The sequence below is a fragment of the Diadema setosum genome, chromosome 1 (assembly GCF_964275005.1).
Source record: "Diadema setosum chromosome 1, eeDiaSeto1, whole genome shotgun sequence".
Taxonomy (NCBI): domain Eukaryota; kingdom Metazoa; phylum Echinodermata; class Echinoidea; order Diadematoida; family Diadematidae; genus Diadema; species Diadema setosum.
Window position 1 is genome coordinate 22505270 of NC_092685.1, and position 20574 is coordinate 22525843.

At 38.2% G+C, this 20574-nt stretch overlaps 1 protein-coding gene across 1 annotated transcript in view; it reads left to right on the forward strand.

The window, feature by feature from the left end:
- The first annotated feature begins 2158 nt into the window (after nt 1-2158).
- LOC140234956 (serine/threonine-protein kinase PAK 4-like) overlaps nt 2159-20574 on the forward strand; it is a 38512-nt gene continuing 20096 nt past the window's right edge. Inside the window, exon 1 of the mRNA XM_072314996.1 lies at nt 2159-2253. The gene's annotated coding sequence lies outside the window, so the exon portion shown is untranslated. The remainder of the gene's footprint in view (nt 2254-20574) is intronic.

Below are 20574 nucleotides of genomic sequence, written 5' to 3' on the forward strand. Positions count from 1 at the left end.
ACACACAAATATAGTAATATACACACACAATAATTTGATGATGTAACTTTCGAGATCGAAATTACGATTCGGGTTGAAAAAAAAATCATATAGGCCTATTACTCGTCATGCAACAGACTGTCTGTTAGAAAATCCTTATTTTTTTTTATCCCAGCTCAAAAATCTGCCAAGAACCTAATGTGTGGAACTCATTGTCTGACAATCTTAATCACACGAGTAGTTCTTCTCTACAGTGTTTTAAATCATTCTTTAAAAAAAAAAAAATCTTCTCTATTACTCGACAGAAATTTTGCTTACCGATCAATTTGAACTCCACATTAATCATAATCATTGGTTTAGTGTTTAGAATGATCATTTTTTGATACAAATTCTTGGGTAAAGCTAGTTTTATTTTTCTTGTAGGGATCTATGGGTAGCTCCGACTCAAACACTGTAATAATGACTTCTCTGCTCTCAATTTTTCCCATTCACGCGTATCCCCTTCTTTGCCCATGTGAAGTTCTTTTCTGTCTCTTTATATTCCCTTGTGTTGTCCTCCATCGGCGGCCAATTAATCGAAAATACTTGGAAGTTCAAGTTGTGTATGTGTATGTGTTTGGTTCATCATTGAGTGAAGAATAAAGGAATATTGTAAGAAACCATATCGCCCATACAGAGACAGTTATCCCAGTCAAGCGCATCTTATCGATAGCGGTACCCTCTACACCGTATGCCTGTCTAATGTATATACACAATTGTAGTTATATTTCTTTTTATAACACTTGTTTATTATCCTGATGTAAAAATGCTGATTTTGTCATAATGATTTTATTTGTACATGTGGAGAAATAAAACAAACTGAAACTATAAAACTGAAGCAGTTTTTCTCTTTTTTTTTTTCAGTTCTCACTTGCCCGACATGAAATTTTACATGCCCCGGGTAAGCGGACACTGAGCGCTATAAATGTCGAGCCCTGCGTTAAATTATGCCTTAAAAAAGAATGAAAATCAGGCGGGAGGAACGTTTCATTGACGCCGGATCTGGGACCCTTGTAGTGAAAAGTAAAACGAGAATAAGCAATAAGCCAAAAGATACAGAAACCCGCACGTGTATGGCGTCAATATTCGGTACACGAATCGAACGCAAAATAATGATAATAATAATAATGATAATGATAATAATAATGATGATGATGATGATAATAATGATGATGGTGTTAATAATAATGATAATAACAGCAGCAGCAGCAACAACAACAACAATTATGTCATATAACAAAACGATTTGCCATATAACATCTCTCTCAATTTCTGTTATGACTCCTCATTTTGTCATGAAAGGCTCTTTAAAACTAATTATTAGTCAAAAAGTCAACAAACTCTCTCATTTTAAAAGGGAACGCCCATCAGCATGGTAAGTGATTTCCTTTCTTCGCATGGAAGCGAGCATAGCCCGCTATTGCGTTGAGGGTGGACCCAGGCTTCGGAAGCCGCCTTTCTGACAATTTATTGATTGTTATGCCTTCGAACAGGTGGGCGTGTATGATTCTAAGCCATATGTAAGTCAGGCGATGAGTCACGGTGATTTAAACAGACACAGAATATGCCTATACGTGTATAGGCTAGAGCCAATTATCCGCTGACAGTTAAAGGCATGGTCATCATCGCCATGATTATCATCCCCACAATTTTTACCATTATTGTCAAGATAATGACTATGGTTATATAAAAAGAATATCTTCGAAAGTGTGGACACACCCTGAGAATATATGATCATAATCCGTAATGATATCGCCTCCTTTGTGTACGCGTAGAACACTACCAAAGTGAAGGGATAGTAGTTTTACGAATTGGTGCTGACAAATAAACAGCAAAATCTTGGAGTGGAAAAAAAAAGTAGCTCCGATACCTAAACAAACTGGTTATGAAGCTTATATACTCAGAGTCCACCGCATTAAAATATTAAAATCGTCATAATAATTTCGCCATGCCGTTCAAGTCCGTTCTGCCTCCTTGCTGAAGCAAACCCTCCTGCTCCCCTGCGCGAACCCATTTACGAACACGACGAACGGACGCACAGCTTTGACAGGGAATGGCATTGAATTACTTCCGCGTCCTGAAGAAAATAATCGCGTCGGATTCGTGAGAAAATAACCCGGATGTTGGGTGTATACAATCATTATCCGATCCCATTCCGAGATGGCGTCGTCAACGTGAATGTGAGTGTGAGGGACTGTTCACCTGTCTCACCGTCCATCTGATCTTCACGAACTTGTAAGTCCCCTATCCTATGAATTTGTATTTTATAGATGTAGTTTATAAGTCCATTCGAATGCATGGTAGGTGAATATATCTAACGGAATAAACGCCTGTCTGGTGGAATGTTTGGCGTGTCAACAGGTAAATGCCAGAGACGCGTCACCGCTGTGTTGATTTAACGTTTAGAACAAGAAGCGATGACGCCTGTTTGATCGAGCAGTACAGTGACAGTATGTAGGCGAGGTAGTGCCGAACGCGAACGTGTTGGGATGGTGGGAGTGGTGGTGTGGTGGTGAGTATGAGTACGAGTGGGCCATGCATCGTGGCCATGACATGGGATGGGATGAAGCAGTGCTTGACTGCTTGATTTCCTCCGAGTACTTGCTGCATTGTCCATTGTAGGTTATGTACTCATCCACATTCCTCCGGATACCAGATTTTGAAGGTGTATTGCATGCATGCAATTGCATTGAAACATTATTTGTGTCCAATCCAACTTACTGTACGAGCTGAAATTTTCGCGTACAGATATTTTCGCGAATTGCTACTTGGAGGACATTTGCGCGTGTTGTTAATTTCGCGGTTGCAACGGTCTAACTGAGCGTAACTATTTGCGCGTTGTTATTTTCGCGTGTTGTTATTTTCGCGGTTCAAAGGCGATTCGCGAAATTCGCGAAAATAAAACCACCGCGAAAATTTCAGCTCGTACAGTATTCAGTTTGTTATCTCATCGACCTACCGCCGCATCATCGGTGGTTGTGGATGCTCGATGGTCTAGCAAGTCAAATTTTCAAGTTCTAATTATAGTATAGAGTCTATTTTTATCGTGTCCGTAGACTTTCAATTGATGGTAAGTTGCAGGAAATAACCTCAGACCATTGGCCATTTGAAAGTTGAGCTTAGTTTGAAGTTGTATAGTTGGGTGTCCAACACATCGACACCCTAATATTTTTTCTCTCACTCTACTTAAAATATCTCACAATTTGACTGGAATTTTACTTACATGTAAAAAAAATACTCTGAATTCACTAGCATGCATTAAAAAAGTGATTTGTGGTACACGCTCAAAGATAACTGCTTCAAACGCGTGGGTTGTTAATGTCATTTGATTTTGACGCACTCGGTTGCGCCGTAGTTTTGAAACCAACACCCCTACCCTCTATTGACAATGCGTGTGAAATGCACGTACATGTAATGCTTTTCCAGTGTGCATTCATAATCTATGGTATCATTGTTTTGCTGTTGATCTTGTTTATTGGGTTTTTCAGTAATATTTTGGCATCATCAAATCCCCAGCGAAGAGTGTAAAACTACTGCGCGTAGTCTCATCATGCGTGAAAGTTCATTTTTTTTAACGCGCAGTGCTAAGAGGGGTGTCAGTTTCATTGTAAAGTGTTGATGTGTTGCCCACCTGTGGCTATATGTATGAGACCTTCATGGCCCTCTGGTTGAGAAGTACTGCTTTAGACTGTACTCTGTGTTTAGGTAGAAAAGCATTTTAATGTTCAAATTAATCATTTTTTGTCAGCAGCTGGAAAATCCCAGTAATGAATTTGCATTGATGGCTTCAGTAGTACTAGTAGTACCGGGTAGCAATTTTGAAATATTTCGCTTTGCAAAAGCATTATAATGTTGCAAAGTAATTGTTTTTAGTAGCTTGTTTAAATGTATTCCTCAGAGACTATTGACTGTTTTGAGACAATATCATCATACATGTACTTTTGTATGACGTAAATGCACACTTTTATGTATACATACATTTACAAACTAGACAACTTTGTCAATCCTGACCACCTGTGCAAAGCAGTTACAATATTGAAACATTCTGGCTGTAGATATGTTGGTGAAATATAGATGCAGAGTCCCCTTTTTACAGCCAAGGCCCCAGTGGCCCAACACTAATGCAATCTACTAGTACAGTGTAACTACAATCCACTCAACTGTTCCACCATGCCAGGTCTTGATCTGAAGTCTCCCCAACCCCTTTAATCTTGAGTGTTCCGATTGTAGGTTTCAAATTTCTTGAGTACATTATATGTGTAATGGCTTTGCATGAGCAACTAGAAAAGTACTCAACTCAGAGGGCACTAGCCTCTAAATTATAATCTACAATGTAGGTGGAGGAAGCAGCTATTGTCTTTACTGTTTGATGCTAAATGTCTGATAAAATGCAGCGAGATTACTTCTTTGCTAAGCGATGCGTCTGATGTGGTGAGACTATGAACAGTGGATACTTCCACTGTTTGTAATCTCACTGATGTGGTGAGACTATGAACAGTGGATACTTCCACTGTTTGTAGTCTCACTGCATCAGACGTGTCGCTTTAATAGCGAAGATGTTAGTCTTGCTACATCAGACGTTTAGAGTGGCACTCCGCAGTGAAAGACCAAAGCTGCGTCCTCCACCTAGATTACACAGGCTAGGAGAGCACAGAGCTCCGCCAAACAGCTCACCTACACTAGCCGTACACACATTCTGAAAATCGCCCTACCGTACATTGTATTTTCAAATGATAAAGAAGCCTCACTATATTGCCTCATATACCCCGTTTATACTAAGGAAAAAGGGGGTTCTGAAACCCCCTGTAGCCGCTTCGAGCAGGCTTTCAGCTCAGTATAAACAGACAGAATTCAGAAAAGGCGATCCGATCGGGTCGGGTCGGGTCGGGTTCTGAAACCTCCTATGGGGGGAGGTTTCAGAACCCGCTATAGCAGGCTCGAGGAGGTTCGACTGCAGTATAAACGCAAAGGGGGTTCGAGAAGCCGCTTTTTGGCCGACCCGGAGGTAATTGCTGAAGGTCATCACCTGCTTACATAAACAACCCAGCCATCTCGACCAATCCCCGCTGCAGAAAGCCTTTCAACTTGCACACTGTCACTCAAAAGCCCGTGCCATAAATCAGAGGAGAGGAGAGGGTTGGGCCTGCTAGGGCCTGCTAGGGTCTGCTTTTGGAGAGCAGTATAAACAGACAAGAGGCTGCTTTTTCAGAGTGGGCTTTCGAACCTCCTCGAGGAGGCTCTGAAACCCGCTAGCAGTATAAACGGGGTAATAGTCTACCTTTTATGCTGTGCCTCAATTGCACTCTCTGTGCGCATGCTGTATGCACACCTGAAATGAATACTACAATGTAGTAAGCTGGATGCCCCCCCCCCAAAAAAAAAAAAAAAACCAAACAAACAAACAAACAAACAAACAGATGAAACTAGAAAAGCACTCTGAGATTGCAGATCTCTGCCGAGCAGCTACTCTCCACCAATGATCTTGCTGTTCCATAGAGATCAGAGATTTTCACCCATATGTACAGTACATGCATGCTAAAAAATTGCCCGATTTCCCATTATAGAAGCCTTTGTTAGTCATAAACCCTCAGCTGCTCGGCGCGCCTCGCCCTAGCAGAAACTAGAGCATGCACTTTAGTGCGTGTATGAAAACCTAAAAAAATGCGCAGCGTGAACTCCCAAGTTCATTGACCCTACCTGCCAAAATATCAAAAATCCTTCATAAAATCCATAAAAATTTCCGCATTACTACCAAAATGTAATCATATGTTCTTGTGTCATTCTCTACATTTCCTGCAAGTTTAATCCAATCCGTGCGCAAGTTTTTTTAGTTATTTTTTTTATATTCAACAAAAAGTCACTATGTCTATGAAGAGAAGCACGCACTTGTATCATGTCTGCTAACATCATCATATGAAAGAGATTATAGTCCATTGTGTAAAGCATCAATGATTGTGCAATAACATTTGGAGTTATTGTAAGTTAAAGGGACTGTACAGTACTGGTTGAGGTGGGGATTCATGTTTTGAACAAAGTGAGATAATGAGAAACCTCTTATGAAATATGAAACAGTATGTAATTTTAAGAAGGATTCAACGTTTATTTGATGAAAATTGGTTTCCAAATGGCTGAGATATCCAAAAAAGTGATAATTATAAAAGGCGACAGGCCACGCCTCTTATTAGGATCTCTTTGTTTCACCTTGTTTTTGGATATCTCAGCCATTTCAAAACCGATTTTCATCAAATAAACTTTTGATACCCCTTAGAATTGCATACTCTTTGACATCTCATAGAGTTTATATATCTCGCAAAACGTTAAAAGCTAAATTCTCACCTCAACCAGAACTGTACACACCCTTTAAAATTCTCATATCAAACTCCACAAAGCGATTCAAATATGTCACGCAAATGCAGCCATGTGTTATTTTTTTTTTTTAAATGAACCGCTAGATCTCACCAGATTTTCCGCATAAATAAGAAGTGTACTGTTTATTCTTTGAAAATCAAGGAATTTGTGTGAAATTCGTATTGTACATGTACAACCGCACATTGCATTACCAGTAGGATCATGTGAGCTGCAAAATTCAAAATAAAATCAAAATCTCCATCATGCCTTCATTAAAAGAAGAAGAAGAAGAAAAAAAGGGAGTTTGGTAATTTTGACAAGTGACGCTTAGATTTAGTGACTCAGAAATACAGCTGTACATGTATAACATCTCAAAATCGCATATGATCCCAAAATACGTTTTTCAATTTGCCATTAATGTTATAAAAATTTCTGGTGTAACTATACAAATTTGTATTATAATGTCAAATATTGTGACATCAACATTTGTGTGAATGCATGAGCCATGCCTGCTTTTAAGTTCTTCACTGAAAGTGTAATGAATCTATAGACTAAAATCAGATGAGCTGAATGGTCATCGTAATTCCAATCTGCATTTTTGTTTGATTTCTCTGAAAGTTAAAGTACATGTACTAGAGTTTTGTATGCAGGTCTGCGGTAGACTTGTGAGTTGATGGCAGCATTGCCTCCTCCATTCTGTGTATTGTGGTTCCATCTATTAAATACCACTGATATATGGCTATAGAGGTACAACTGTATTAAGAAAAAGGTATTTACAACTCTAATTGCGAATTACCAGTAGATCTGTAAATCAGTAGATAAAGTGGAAAGTACAGTACATCAGTTCTTGTCATGAAGATTGTATGTTGGTACATGTATGCTAGACAGGGTGGAACATGTTGATGACATCAAGACTGACTTTAATTACTGTATACTCATGTCCAGGAGATAAGAGAAATTCTAGAATGCAAAATACAATGTAACAACAGTGCAGTTGGGCAATTGGAGAGAGAGATCAAAGAACTAGAAAACTTCTTAATATGTTGTCAAATAGGAATTAAAATTATGTTACCATTGTACAGCTGTAAATGCGAGGAGTACTATAAACAAAATGCACATCACGAAACAAGACAGAGCCAGGTTGAAGTCTGAATTGAGCATAAGTTTACCAGCTTCTTTATATTGTCAAATTAGTATTTTGAGAAACATCTTTTTAAAATAAAAATAGATAAATAAAATAAAAGATTCATACTTTCTCTTTCTTAATGAGATAGATCTGCTTGCAACAATATCATACTGCACAAGGATGCAGTCGTGAGATTTACACCGCAGCCCCCAGAAGTTCATGCCTGTCGTGAGCATGGTGATTGATGTGTTTCAATTACTATCAAAGGCACATTGTTAAAGTCAATATGCCGGGGTGATGTGTATTCAGCGTGTGAGAAATGAGGGTCAAATACGGCAACAAAGATGCTCAGTCACAAATGAATATCCCAGTCAACGTTTCGAGTGCAGAGTGAGTGTGTGTTACACGAATTACTTTTATAGTGTATGTTGGCTATAAAGGAAGTGGAATGCTTTCAGTTGAAGATTCCTGAGTGTGCAGGGTTCATCTATTCATGCTTTGATTGAAAAGCTACAAATGGGAATAGCATGTCACTGTACTCATTGGTACATGGCTAGTTGCTTAATCTCAGAAGGAATTTTAATATCCTCTTTTGTCGGACAGGTCCTTCATGATCAGAACTACACAAATTCCTTTGATTCTTCATTGGCCAAAGTGAATTGTAACACTTCTGACCATGATACAAACATTTTGCCCACTGTACTTTACATGCACGATATACAATATGTACACTGATTAGTAATTGATTTATACTCACATCGTGTGAATGTATTGTGTGATTTTTTTTTGACAGCATAAATTGTGTATGAGCTACAATGACTTAAAAAGAGCTTTGCAATATTTTTGTATACAAGTTCTTTTACACTTTATTTCTCTATTGAACAGTTCAGTCGTATGATACAAGTTAGAATGTAGAAATGACACTAACATAGTGCAGAGGAATGGTTAGTAATTTGTAGTTATTCATAGAGTGCTTTTACAGTAATTCACTGTTTTGATGATGTTTTGATGTCTTTGAATTAATTTATCATAGATGATTGTTGATTACTGGTATTTATACTGATATTTTGTCTGGTGTTGATTACTGGTATTTATACTGATATTTTGTCTGGATGTTTTTGTTTCTCACTCTATGTACACATGTGTTCCTGTACACTAGTGTTGATATGGGGGTAAGTGATGCACTTGCACTGATTTTGTAAAGCCTGCTAACAAGTTGCAACTACACACAGTTTGTACAGTATGCGCCCCATACATGTATACACTTGCATCATAGGTGACCATTGTGAAAAATCCTGCTCATTGCACTTCATTCATATGATACTAGAGTGCAACAATACAAAATCATTATAGAGAAGGATGCAACATTTAATTAGTGCTGCACACTTGAATAATAACAAATGGAAATGAAAAAAAAAAAAATCCATGCACATGTATCTTTCACAATAGCTAGCTACGTCAGAGCATGATTCCCTTTCATATTGTCATGGTGTATGTAGTGCAAACATGAGGTTCATGTGTACTGTAAGCATACTAACCAATTCAAGGCAAATGTCTACTCCATGTTCAAAGTGAGTGCAACAAAAAGAATTTTAGTCAAAGCAGCAGAACAGTCAGTGCTTTGGAGTTTTCAGGAAACAGACTGCAAATTCATATTACATTGATTAGGCAATAGCCGCGGTCAGACTGGCAAAAGATCAAGAAGTTTAAGATCGCGATCTTTAAGATCTCAAAGTTTTGCCAGTGTGACCGCAAACTTTCCGCGAAACCTCTCGATCTGTTTGCGGACGGTGTCTCCGAAGCGGGAGACCATTGTCATGTACAGATGTGCATTGTTACATCACAATCACTAGCCATCAGACGGCGCACTCTTTCTTGCGCGCGTGTACCAATGGCCCAAACTTCGCAATCTTAAACTTCTCGATCTTTTGCCAGTCTGACCGTGCTCGATGTGAAACAGGCCTTTATTTTGCAAATACAATATCATGTACTTACAGTGTAGATCCAGTTTTGATCATTTTGGTAGGGAATGATATTGTCTTTTTTTTTTCTTGAAATTCATGAACCAAAAACCGCAAAGCAATTACCACTTTAATAAAAAGACATCAAATTTGACATTTCAGGAACTTTCTTATACAGATGTGGACATATATTTTTTTTATTGAGTTTCTCATTGTTTATTCTTGTACCTGTATAGTCAATTTGAACATGGGATGTGGTTATCGGTATTTACTCCTTTCGTTGGAGTTTCACGCCTTGAAAATTTCTGTAACTGTGTGGTTCAAATGAATAGCAGGTTGCAGCTCATCAGACATGTTCATTGGCAAGTGGGATTTTCATCATCATCATTACTGCTTGTAGACTTTCATTTTTATTTATTTTTGTGTGGAAAATTAGGATTTACACATGTAGCAAGCAGGAAATCATTAAATCAGAATCATGTTGTGGGACGCTCTCGGTGTGGATATCATATTGCAAAGTTCATCACTTACAGTGTACAACTTGAAGGAAAGTACACATTGTATGGACTACAAGTCAGGTTTGCTTTATTTACATTGGAGGGAGATTGGGCCTCTGACCAAAGTTTATTAATTCCCATTAATTACACGTACCTGGTGGTATGTTTGTGAGAATGGCCAAGAACATTCTGTTGTACAAAATGTGTTTAAGACTCATTTACAATTATGAAATCCAAAGCTTGAATTCAGTCACATGTGCAACATGTACATTGTACAATGTACTTGCTGTTTAAGATTGAGTCTGGGCCTTATACTGTAGGTTAAGTTTCTTTAACCTCAATATGCTCAAAAAGAGAGTAAGGGTCTACCAACAATACTTTGTAATATCATTTCAAGACACAGTGATCAATTCAGAATGTACACACACCTGAATCAAGGAGAGAAACATAAAATCTAACCTAAGGTGGCAGTGTTCAATTACATTTCTGTTGAGCCATTGATTCACAAGCATTTATGAAATTCAAGACAAGCATTCTGTGTGCATATTAAACCTGTATGGCCTGATATTTAATGATTATTGAGACACATTAAACTGCATGTATATGTGTATGAGGGTTTTTAAATGTTCATGATTACATTACTTTTATGTAGGCCTACACTACAATGTACATTTTGTACAAATGCACTGCCTTGCAGTCACTATACAGTCTATAATCTGAAACCTGTTTCTAACCATACTACAGACCCGTGGACTATACAGACATTGAAGTCACAAGTTATAGTCTCTTCATGTAATCTACAAATGACATTACAATTGTATGTGTAGATACAATAGCTACTGTACAAGGGGCAGTGTACAAGGGCCATTCTTATTAGGCTTGAAAACTTGCAAAGTTCGAAAAATCACAAAGTTAAAGGGAGAGTTGCCTTGCACCTTATCCACTGATAAACTTTGTACAAAAACTCGTAAAGTGAGAGTAAAAAAGTTTCCAACTTCATGCACAACTTGGCAGTGTTCTGTAATGAGAATGAACAGAGCAGAAAAATGATTCATTTTGATATTGTACTTGACTTCCACATCTGCTCTTCCTTTATTGTGTGCTGAATGAGTGAACTGGGCATGATCACTTCTAGTAACTTGATATTTTTTTCTCTAGAGTCCTCGGGATTCATGATGTTACTGCAAGTGTAACTCCGACGAAAAAATTACTATCAGGCGAGGACACACAGTTTACAACATCGCAAGTTTTCTTGTCTCAATTTTGTGTGAGAAAGGCCCTTACATTTACGTCACAAACTCCATGGTGTATTCTTTAATGCAACTCCCAATTAGGCTTGCGTGCAAGAGTCCAATAAAGTGTCCTACAAATTGCATACACCAAGGCACTTCTACAAGTGATTACCATTTTAAGCCATGTTTTAGAGGTCAAACTATTTAAAAGATCAGAAATAAAAATCATACAAACTGGCATACAACAACACAACACAAGTAAATTTATAGGGTAATGTGCAGATATCTTCAGCTGTACTGTATGTTTCTGTGGTTTTAATGAGTTACGAAACAATATCAAGGAGGGGTATCCTTTGTGCTCACTCCTGTTGGGGGGGGGGGGGGGAATGTGTTTGTATTTGTATCCACAATTGTACAGTTGTACTTTGCTTCCTTTCCTTAAATATCAAAGTTAGATGACTTCAAATTCAAGTTTATTTTCATGAAAGAATGCATTGTGAATTTCATTGTATAAAGAACAGTGAAAGGTTAAATTAGCTAAATGAGCATGTCAAATCTTGATATATGATTGCACAATGAGTAGTCCTTTGTTTGAAACATATCTTACAAAATGCGCAGCTTGAACTCCCAAGTTCATTGACCCTACCAGCCAAAATATTGAAAATCCTTCATAGAATCTTTTCAAGTTTGTGTATCACTACCAAATTTTAATCATCTGTTTGTTTGTGTTTTTTTGTGTGTGTGTGTGTGTGTGTCATTCTCAATCTCTCCTGTAAGTTTCATCCAAATCCGTTCACATCTTTTCAAGTTATTTTGCACACAAACAAACAAACAAAAACAAAAACAAAAACAAACAAACATCAAAACATATGTGTAACCTTCTTTGCAGAGGTAGAAGATTCCTAATTAATCCTAGTTACCCTGTGATTTAAAGCTTTGACACATTATTGTTTAGAATATTATGCAGCACCTTCCTTTTGTTTTCATTAGAATGATTAAATCTTAGAAGTGTGGAATGTGCATATGAGATCTACAGTGTATACTCTGAAATGTCAGTATGTTGCACCCATGCTGGTGTGCTGAATATAGAAGGCTAATTCTGCAAGGCCCCCACCCACGGAATTCCAGGCATTACTCACTTACATTTGATTTTGCAGTCAGATTAACAAGGGAGCCCGCCCACAGGTGTTCTATGGACATCAAATTAAAGGTCCTCTTTACCTTTGGGAGCAGTGATTTTAAAATTTTTTAAAATATCACATTTGATGCATATGCGTAGGTTTGTTGTACCACAAAACATTCTACCATATAAAATTTTCGCAATAAAGCCTAAAATATAAGGAGATATCAGTATTTTTCTCAATAAGCTGTAACTGTGGTTAGTTTAATAGTCTGGAAACATTTTTATTATAAATATTGTTCACAATTTGTATTTAACAATACTTAACATCGATTATACTGATTCAGTTTTTTTATAGTGTTTTTTTTTTCTATCCCTAACTCATATTTTGAAACTATTTTAAAGCACTAATGCTGGGTTTTTGTTTCATCTGCAAATGGTATTAAAATTATGCCTTTAAAGTTCTGTGTGACTGTTACTTTCCCGAATCACAAGCAGTGTACAGTAGGTTGTGCTCATTGCCTGTTCTCACATGATGAAGTGTTACATGTTTATGTACAAACAAAACACAGAATAATACCAAATGTTGCATTGCCATCAAAATCACTGTTCTCATGATATCACTGAGACCTGTAGAAATGTTTGAATTCTTCCACCTACCTGTACAATTGTAAGTTAGAAGTACAGGCTTGTCATAGTCATTTTGAATGCAAATATTTTGTGTCATTTACACTGTACAGTAGCAATGCAGTGCTGGACATTACTGCACAAACATGTGTGCTACACAATACATTGTAGGTCATGCAATACAGATGTAGTACATGTAGCACATCATTGATACAGTAACTAAAATCTTGTTTCTCAATCCTACTTGTTCTTCTGTATCACAATGTGATATTTGTTCAGTTCAGAATGTACAATTATATAGCTGTACATACAGTTACGTAATATGTTATTGCTGCACTTACATGTAAGTCTAATGTAATGATAATTTGACCAATGGATCTCTTCATGCTTTTTTGTTTTTGGAAAAATTGTCTAGTGTATTTCCTATATCTTTTTAAAAATTTATGCTGTTGTATCACCTACTGTAAGGGTGCAATCAACTGGTAATGTATGAAAGCAGTCTTGACTGGATTAATAGGAGTTAACTGCACACATTTAATGCAGTATTATGTACATTGTAACTGTGTTAAAGCTTTTAAATTCCTCTTTAATATACAGCTGTACACTGTACAATGTACATGTACATACCATTTATCATGCATTTGACAGTGTCTTGTGCGCCATAACAATATTCAAGAAAAAAAAATACTCAGTTCAGATGCATTGTACCATGTACATTGCTTTAAATCAAATTTACTAACACTGTTTTATAACCTTGCAAGTTGTTTCATACGGTTTAATACAAATGTACATACAGTACAGATGTATGTCTCAGAAGTGACACATTGTTACATACACATGTACATACATTGTACATACCACATTTTGTACTCATGCGATGTAGATGTCAATACACAGAACATTTGGTTTTGAAAATACTGGTCAACATCATACCCATATTGTCAACACTGTTCACCATTCTTTTCTCAGGTTCTAGGAACAGTACCCCCTGGAAAACCACCCTCCGGATAACTACCACCCGGATAATTACCCCCCAGGAAAATTCCCCCCTAGGGCAACTACCCCCCCGGACAGCTACCCTCCAAGGGCAATTACCCTCCAGGGTAATTACCCCCTAGGACAACTACCCCCCCGGACAACTACCATCCTAGGGCAATCACCCTCCAGGGCTATTCCCCCTTAGGAAAACTACCCCCTGGATAACAACCCCTCGGATAACTACCCCTGGATAACTACCCCCTCGGATAACTACCTCCTGGATAACTACCCCGCGGAGAGCTACCCCCTGGGTAACTACCCCGCGGAGAACTACCCTCTGGATAACTACCCCCCGGAGTACTACCCCCTGGGTAACTAACCCCCCCGGAGAACCACCCCCTGGGTAACTACCCCCCGGAGAACTACCCCCTGGGTAACTACCCCCCCGGAGAACTACCCCCTGGGTAACTACCCCCCCCCGGATAACTACCCCCCCGGATAACTACCCCCCGGATAACTACCCCCCGGATAATTACCCTCCGGATAATTACCCTCCGGATAACTACCCCCCAGATGATTACCACCAGTATAATTAACTACCCCTTCCTCCGATAACTAGACCCCATATAACTTCCACCCGATAACTCCCCCTCCCCTATATAACTATCAAAAGGAAAATTACCCCCAGGACAGTGCACCAATCAATTACCCCCTGGATAACTACCTCCCGGGTCATTGCCCCCCCCCCCCCAACTTTTACTTGTAATAAAAAGAATATTATTACTACAGGAAACGAAGTTCTTTGTATCATTTGCCAGGAATCACGGAGATGCCATACTGATACTTCATCTTATGAAAACAACATCTTAAGGATTTACGATATGTATCGTTTGCATTTAGGACGATTTATGTACAAGCTTAATTCCTCCCTTCTGTATTTTGACTCTATGTTCATCAAAAACGAAACTGTCCCTGCATATCCTACCCGGTAATCCAGTAAATGTCAATGCCTTTAACCAAAACTATTTTCGCTAAATCTGTATTTTCTTTTACTGTTCCGAAATTTCGGATTTCTCTTGATAGTAGTATAAAAGAAGTTTTAAGTTTGAATGCCTTTACCATTGAACTAAAGACATTTTGAAGAAATGTTACACTTCACTTTTAGCATTTTTTTTTAAACCACAATCGTCTATCGTTTACCACAACTCCATGTAACACTTCTTTATTTTGAGGAGCTTATATCTCATACCTCACGTGCCCTGGTTTTGACCCATCATCTTCCTCTTCCCTCTCGCTTTTCTCTGTCCATGTACCGTGAAGGTAGTCTATTCCTGTCATTCATTACTCACCTTTCCTCTTTCTCTCATTACAAGGGATTTATCTCGTGTGTGTTTATGTGCAGTGCACTCCCGTTAGGACGAAATGCCCAGGACCGACAGTTGTTTGTTTGTTTGTTTGTTTTTTTTTTTCGTTTTAGCGAAATGTCGTTATAATAATATGCAATGTATAACGAAAAGAAGGAAACCACGCATAAAAATAAATTTCTGTTTGTTGAATCCTCATCATACGCTGGAAAGCTATGTGAAATGGGAGAGTACCTTTTTAATTTCGTTTAAATATTACATTTTAAAAAGAGCATAAAGTTGTTTGTGTTGTCACACATGTGTAGAAAATGATGGTGTAGGATTTGGTTACAGTTCGATATTCCAAAGGTTATTTTTTTTTTTTTTTTTTTTTTTTTTACTTAACTACATTACTCCGAAGGCTCCTTGTTCCGAAGTTTTGCCATTCCCGGGATTCCGATGGTTTGTTTATCTGAAGGTTCGCATTTCCGAAGAATCATTATTCCGAAAGTTCATAATTTAAGTTAAAATAATATATTGTTCATTTTCCGAAGGTTCGTTGATCTGAAAATGAAATGAGGTTCGTCATTCTGAAGGTTAACTATAAATCAAAAAAAAAAAAAAAAATGAGAAAGGTTCACTATTCAGAAAGTTCGTTGTTCCGAAGGCTTTTTCATCCGAAATGAAATAAGGTTCGTTATTCCGAAGAAAGTTTGTTAATGAAAAAAAAAAAATTAGACAGGTTAGTTATTTCGAAGATTTATTTATCGTAAGACGATTATAAGGATTTTAATTCTTAAGTTTTGTTAGTGTACTCACCTTTTTCCACCATGGATTAACGATTCTTTTTGTAATGTTCCGATTAACGAACGTTTTGAATTCCTATCATTTTCGGACTAACGAACCGTATAAGAATAAGAATAAGAATCATATTTTATCATGGGATTAACGAACCTTTGGAATAACGCCAAAATGTGCTTAATATTTCATTTCCGAACTATTACGGACATTTAGTTGTATCAAAATCTGTGTGTTTTGTATCAAAGGACTTGGGAACAATTAAACAAACCTTATCTGAATTCAGATTATTGTATTACAATAACGCAAGTTCCCCTCGGAAACTGTGCGTGATACACGGAGTGAACATACAATGATGTGAAGCGTTCGCTCATGCATGCAGAGACGCTATAAAAATTCTTGTTCCGCTACGCATTTTCGAATGCGATCCGCAGTTCGTTGTAAAGGAGCACATTTCTTTTGTTTTTCTTTGTCAGTGGCGCTCAGAAAAGACTGCGTGGTAACGAAAATTTTGTTATAACCGTCTTCGTTATAAGCGAATTTTGTACCATAGACTTTAATGGCGATAATTTTGGGACCAGAAGTTTTGCTTCGTTAAAACGAAACTTCGTTATAACCGTGTTCGTTGTAACGGGAGTTCACTGTATCTTTATTTGTGTGCTTCGTCTCTGTCTTAATTTGCTTTCTTTGCATTGTTTCATCAATTTTGTAACTATTTTACTGTCATACCGTTAACGCTCATTTCAGAATTGCCCTACTGCATCATTGGGCATTAACAACTAGTACTTATCAAGGATGTGGGAAGAGATTGTCACCTCCTTGGTATGATCACCGCGGAGCATTACCTCCTTTGACAATTACTCCTTATTAAAATTAGGCTCCAACCAATCACCCCTCTTACAGTAACTCTCCCCCAGAAAATTACGTCTCTCATTTTTATTTTCGAACAACGTTTGCTATTTGAATTGGAAAAAAAAAACCAACATTTTTTCACAATTATCGTCTGGTTTTAGTCGATACCTAACTTCAGGTTTTAAACATCTTTTGGATTAGATAATTAGAAACCCCTTACGAAATATCAAAGAGCATGTTATTCCAAGAAGGTTTCAAATTTTTGTGAAAAAAAAATACTCTTGAAATGGCCGGGATAAAACAGAGCAGCCCTATAATGCAAAAAGGATTCTGTCAACTACAACTCTCTATAGATCTATTCAAAAAGAGGGTGGAGGACAAAAGACTTCGTTAACAACTAGGGGTGTTTTGTAAAATAATAAAAAAAATACCGTTAAACTCGTAATATTTTACTCTTTCTAATCAGACTAACTTATATTTGAACTTGATTTCAGTGTCGAGAACATTTAATTTGAAAACTAGCACAATTCTACTTGTATGTAAAACAAGCTGTAATTTTACTCTTATGACAGATTAGGGCACCGTTTGATAAAAGTTGCCAGTTATGACATCTTGTTATAGTCTCTAATAATTTCAATAAAACCATGGGTTCTGCTTGATTGATAAGCTCGAGTCACTGACTTGTTACCATGGACCTGCTTTGATCGACCTACAATGATTGGTAATTGTGTGGAATTGACAGCTTATCAGGACTGATAACTTTTATAAAACCGTGCCCGGATCCTATCAGAAATTATGGCTTTAATCGAAGGGTCCCTCGCTAATGTTAAGGGAATATGAATTGCAGTGCAATCAACTCTCCTTTTCTTATGTTTATCGTCTAATGTGTTATAACGGTAGAAAATGACAAGCCAAAAGAGTAAATGATGACAGTGTAAGAGAAAGGTGCACCTTCTGATATGGTGTTATGAACTTATGGAAAAATTACAACGGGTGGTAACTTTCGGGGGCGGGGGGGGGGGGGGATTCGGGGTATGGTTAAGGGGGGTGGTAGTAATCCGGGTGGTAGTTATCCTGGGGGTAGTTATCCGGGGAGTAATAATCCGGGTGGTAGTTATCCGGGGGGTAGTTATCCGGGGGTAGTTATCCGGGGGGTAGTTATCCGGGGAGTTGTTATCCGGGTGGTAGTTATCCAGGGGGTAGTTATCCGGGGGGTAGTTACCCAGGGGTAGTTATCCGGGGGGTAGTTATCCAGGGGGTAGTTATCCGGGGGGTAGTTATCCAGGGGGTAGCTATCCGGGTGGTAGTTATCTGGGGGGTAGTTATCCGGGGGGTAGTCATCCAGGGGGTAGTTACTAAGGGGGTAATTATCTGGGGGGTAGATGTCCTAGGGGTAATTGTCATTGGGGGTAGTTGCCCTAGGAGGGTAGATGACCGGGTGGTAGTTGTCCTAGGGGGTAATGGCCCTGGAGGGTGATTGCCCTAGGAGGGTAGTTGTCCGGGGGTAGTTGCCCTAAGGGGGAATAGACCTGGTGGGTAATTATCCGGGTGGTAGTTATCCGGAGGGTGGTTGCCCAGGGGGTAAGTGCCCGGATACGTTTTCTCATCCATCTGGTTTTACAGAGGTTTGCATTTCATACAAGACCACTGTTTGCCGTATTCGTACACTGTATGTCTGCAATACATACCCAAACAATATGCAATGTGTACATGTAGTTTTAACACCAGTATAGATGTTGATATGAGCCATTGAGTCTTGGAGTTAATACTTATATCTTTTTCTGTAAAAAATGGCAACTTCCGAGAACTCATCAGAACTGGATGTTCTGCTGAGGGAGAATTTAATAGATTTTAAAATGAAGGCAGCCCAGAGACAGGTGTACAAAGATACAGATGTATACCGATGTACAATTTATCTGTATAGATTATATGATACTTCTATACTGTACATACAGGTTTAATATCGTACATACGTGTACATTACATTGTGCAGGAGTGCACTTTTTGTGTATTGCCATCAGAGCGAGCATTGTCCGGCAACCACTGAGTGTAATGATGGTGATTGGTTAATGCATTGTGAGCTTTTATCCTCATTAAGATTGGACTCGACACTAGTCTGGCTTCAAGACATTGTGCAACCGGTGACATGGCATCACAAGCCTATTAAAAGGTTTTTGCACATTACGACAAGGCTGTCTGATGTCCTAGGAAAATGGTAAACACGCTGTACATTGTACATGTACACTATGCGAGGTGTTACAAGTCATCAGGCAAAGACAGAGTCTACAAATATGAGGGAAGTTTAAGAGTAGTGTATCTTAAAATTCTTAAGGGATGTACCTGTTTTGTTCATCTTGGGCACATCGATTGTGATTATGTAGTTGTAGGCCCTGAGCCATGGAAAGATAGCTCCCTGGATCATGTGTGTTGTTGTGCATAATATGGTCTTTGTACAATTTATGTGTATCCACATGTGAATTTATAGACCTACAATTGTACATATGATGATGATGTTTTATAATTGTTAGGGATTATGACAGTGTTCCTCTGCAAAAACACATTCAAGGCACTCTGTATTGTTTATTACATTGTATATGTGTATCGTGTGCATTTTTTGTAATTCTGCCGTTATGATAAGAGACACACCCCCTTCTTTGTTTGCTTTTTGTTTCTGAGAAAAAAATACAACTATTTTTTCACATCCTGACAAAAGGATCAAATTTTACTATCCCTGATTTGAGAATGATATTTTGCCTACAGATACACTCCAGTGTACATAAGAATGCAGTGTAGCACATGTGTACGGTCCATGATCAGTCAATGGAACCTGTAAGTTTGATGAATTAAAATTATTATGTTGATTGGAAGCCCTGGTACATTTGTACCCATGGCTAGCTCAGATCTCTTTCCTAATTGCAAGTAACATAGCAACTAAGTTTGTCTGGTGCACGAATCAGACAGGAATTTCACGTCCCAGTGATGAAGTAGAGGGGTCACTGGTGGGACAGAGGTTATCTGGAAGACAGTAGACAATACCAGTGGTTCAGAGTGTAGTCATCACTGACACACATCATGCATTCTTTCAATTGATAGACCTGTCTACTCTTTGTCACCAGTAGCCAATGATACAAACAAACAACAAATGAATGTTTTTCTTAAACTACATGTAGGTCATACTGAGAATTGGTCTATTGTAATTGTATCTTTAAATATTCTGGGAGTCAGGGTCTTGGGGTTCATGTTTAATTAAGGGAGAATATGTTACAGCATTTTTTTATCTTTTGTGTAACATGTGATATCTTCTGTTACGAGTAAATGTGTTGGATCAGTCTGTCAAAGGAGTCACCTCAGATTTTAGACAACACTCACAGTATACAAATTGTTTGTGCGAAGGATGCATTTTTGCTTGTTACTGTATCTCCCCCACACACATGCACACTAGTTTAGTTCAAATGATATTGCTACAAAGGTAAATGCAGTCAAGATGACTTCCAACATATCCACACAATCCAATTCTACACGTGTTATACATTTTATCTATGTTATTTGCACATGAAAATATAAAAAATCCATATGTGTTGTTGATGATTTAGCACGTGGAAACAATTCATTCTGCCCATGGCTATCACAAAGTAATCACAGTGCGTATTAAGATTTGATGAGAACGAGGCCTG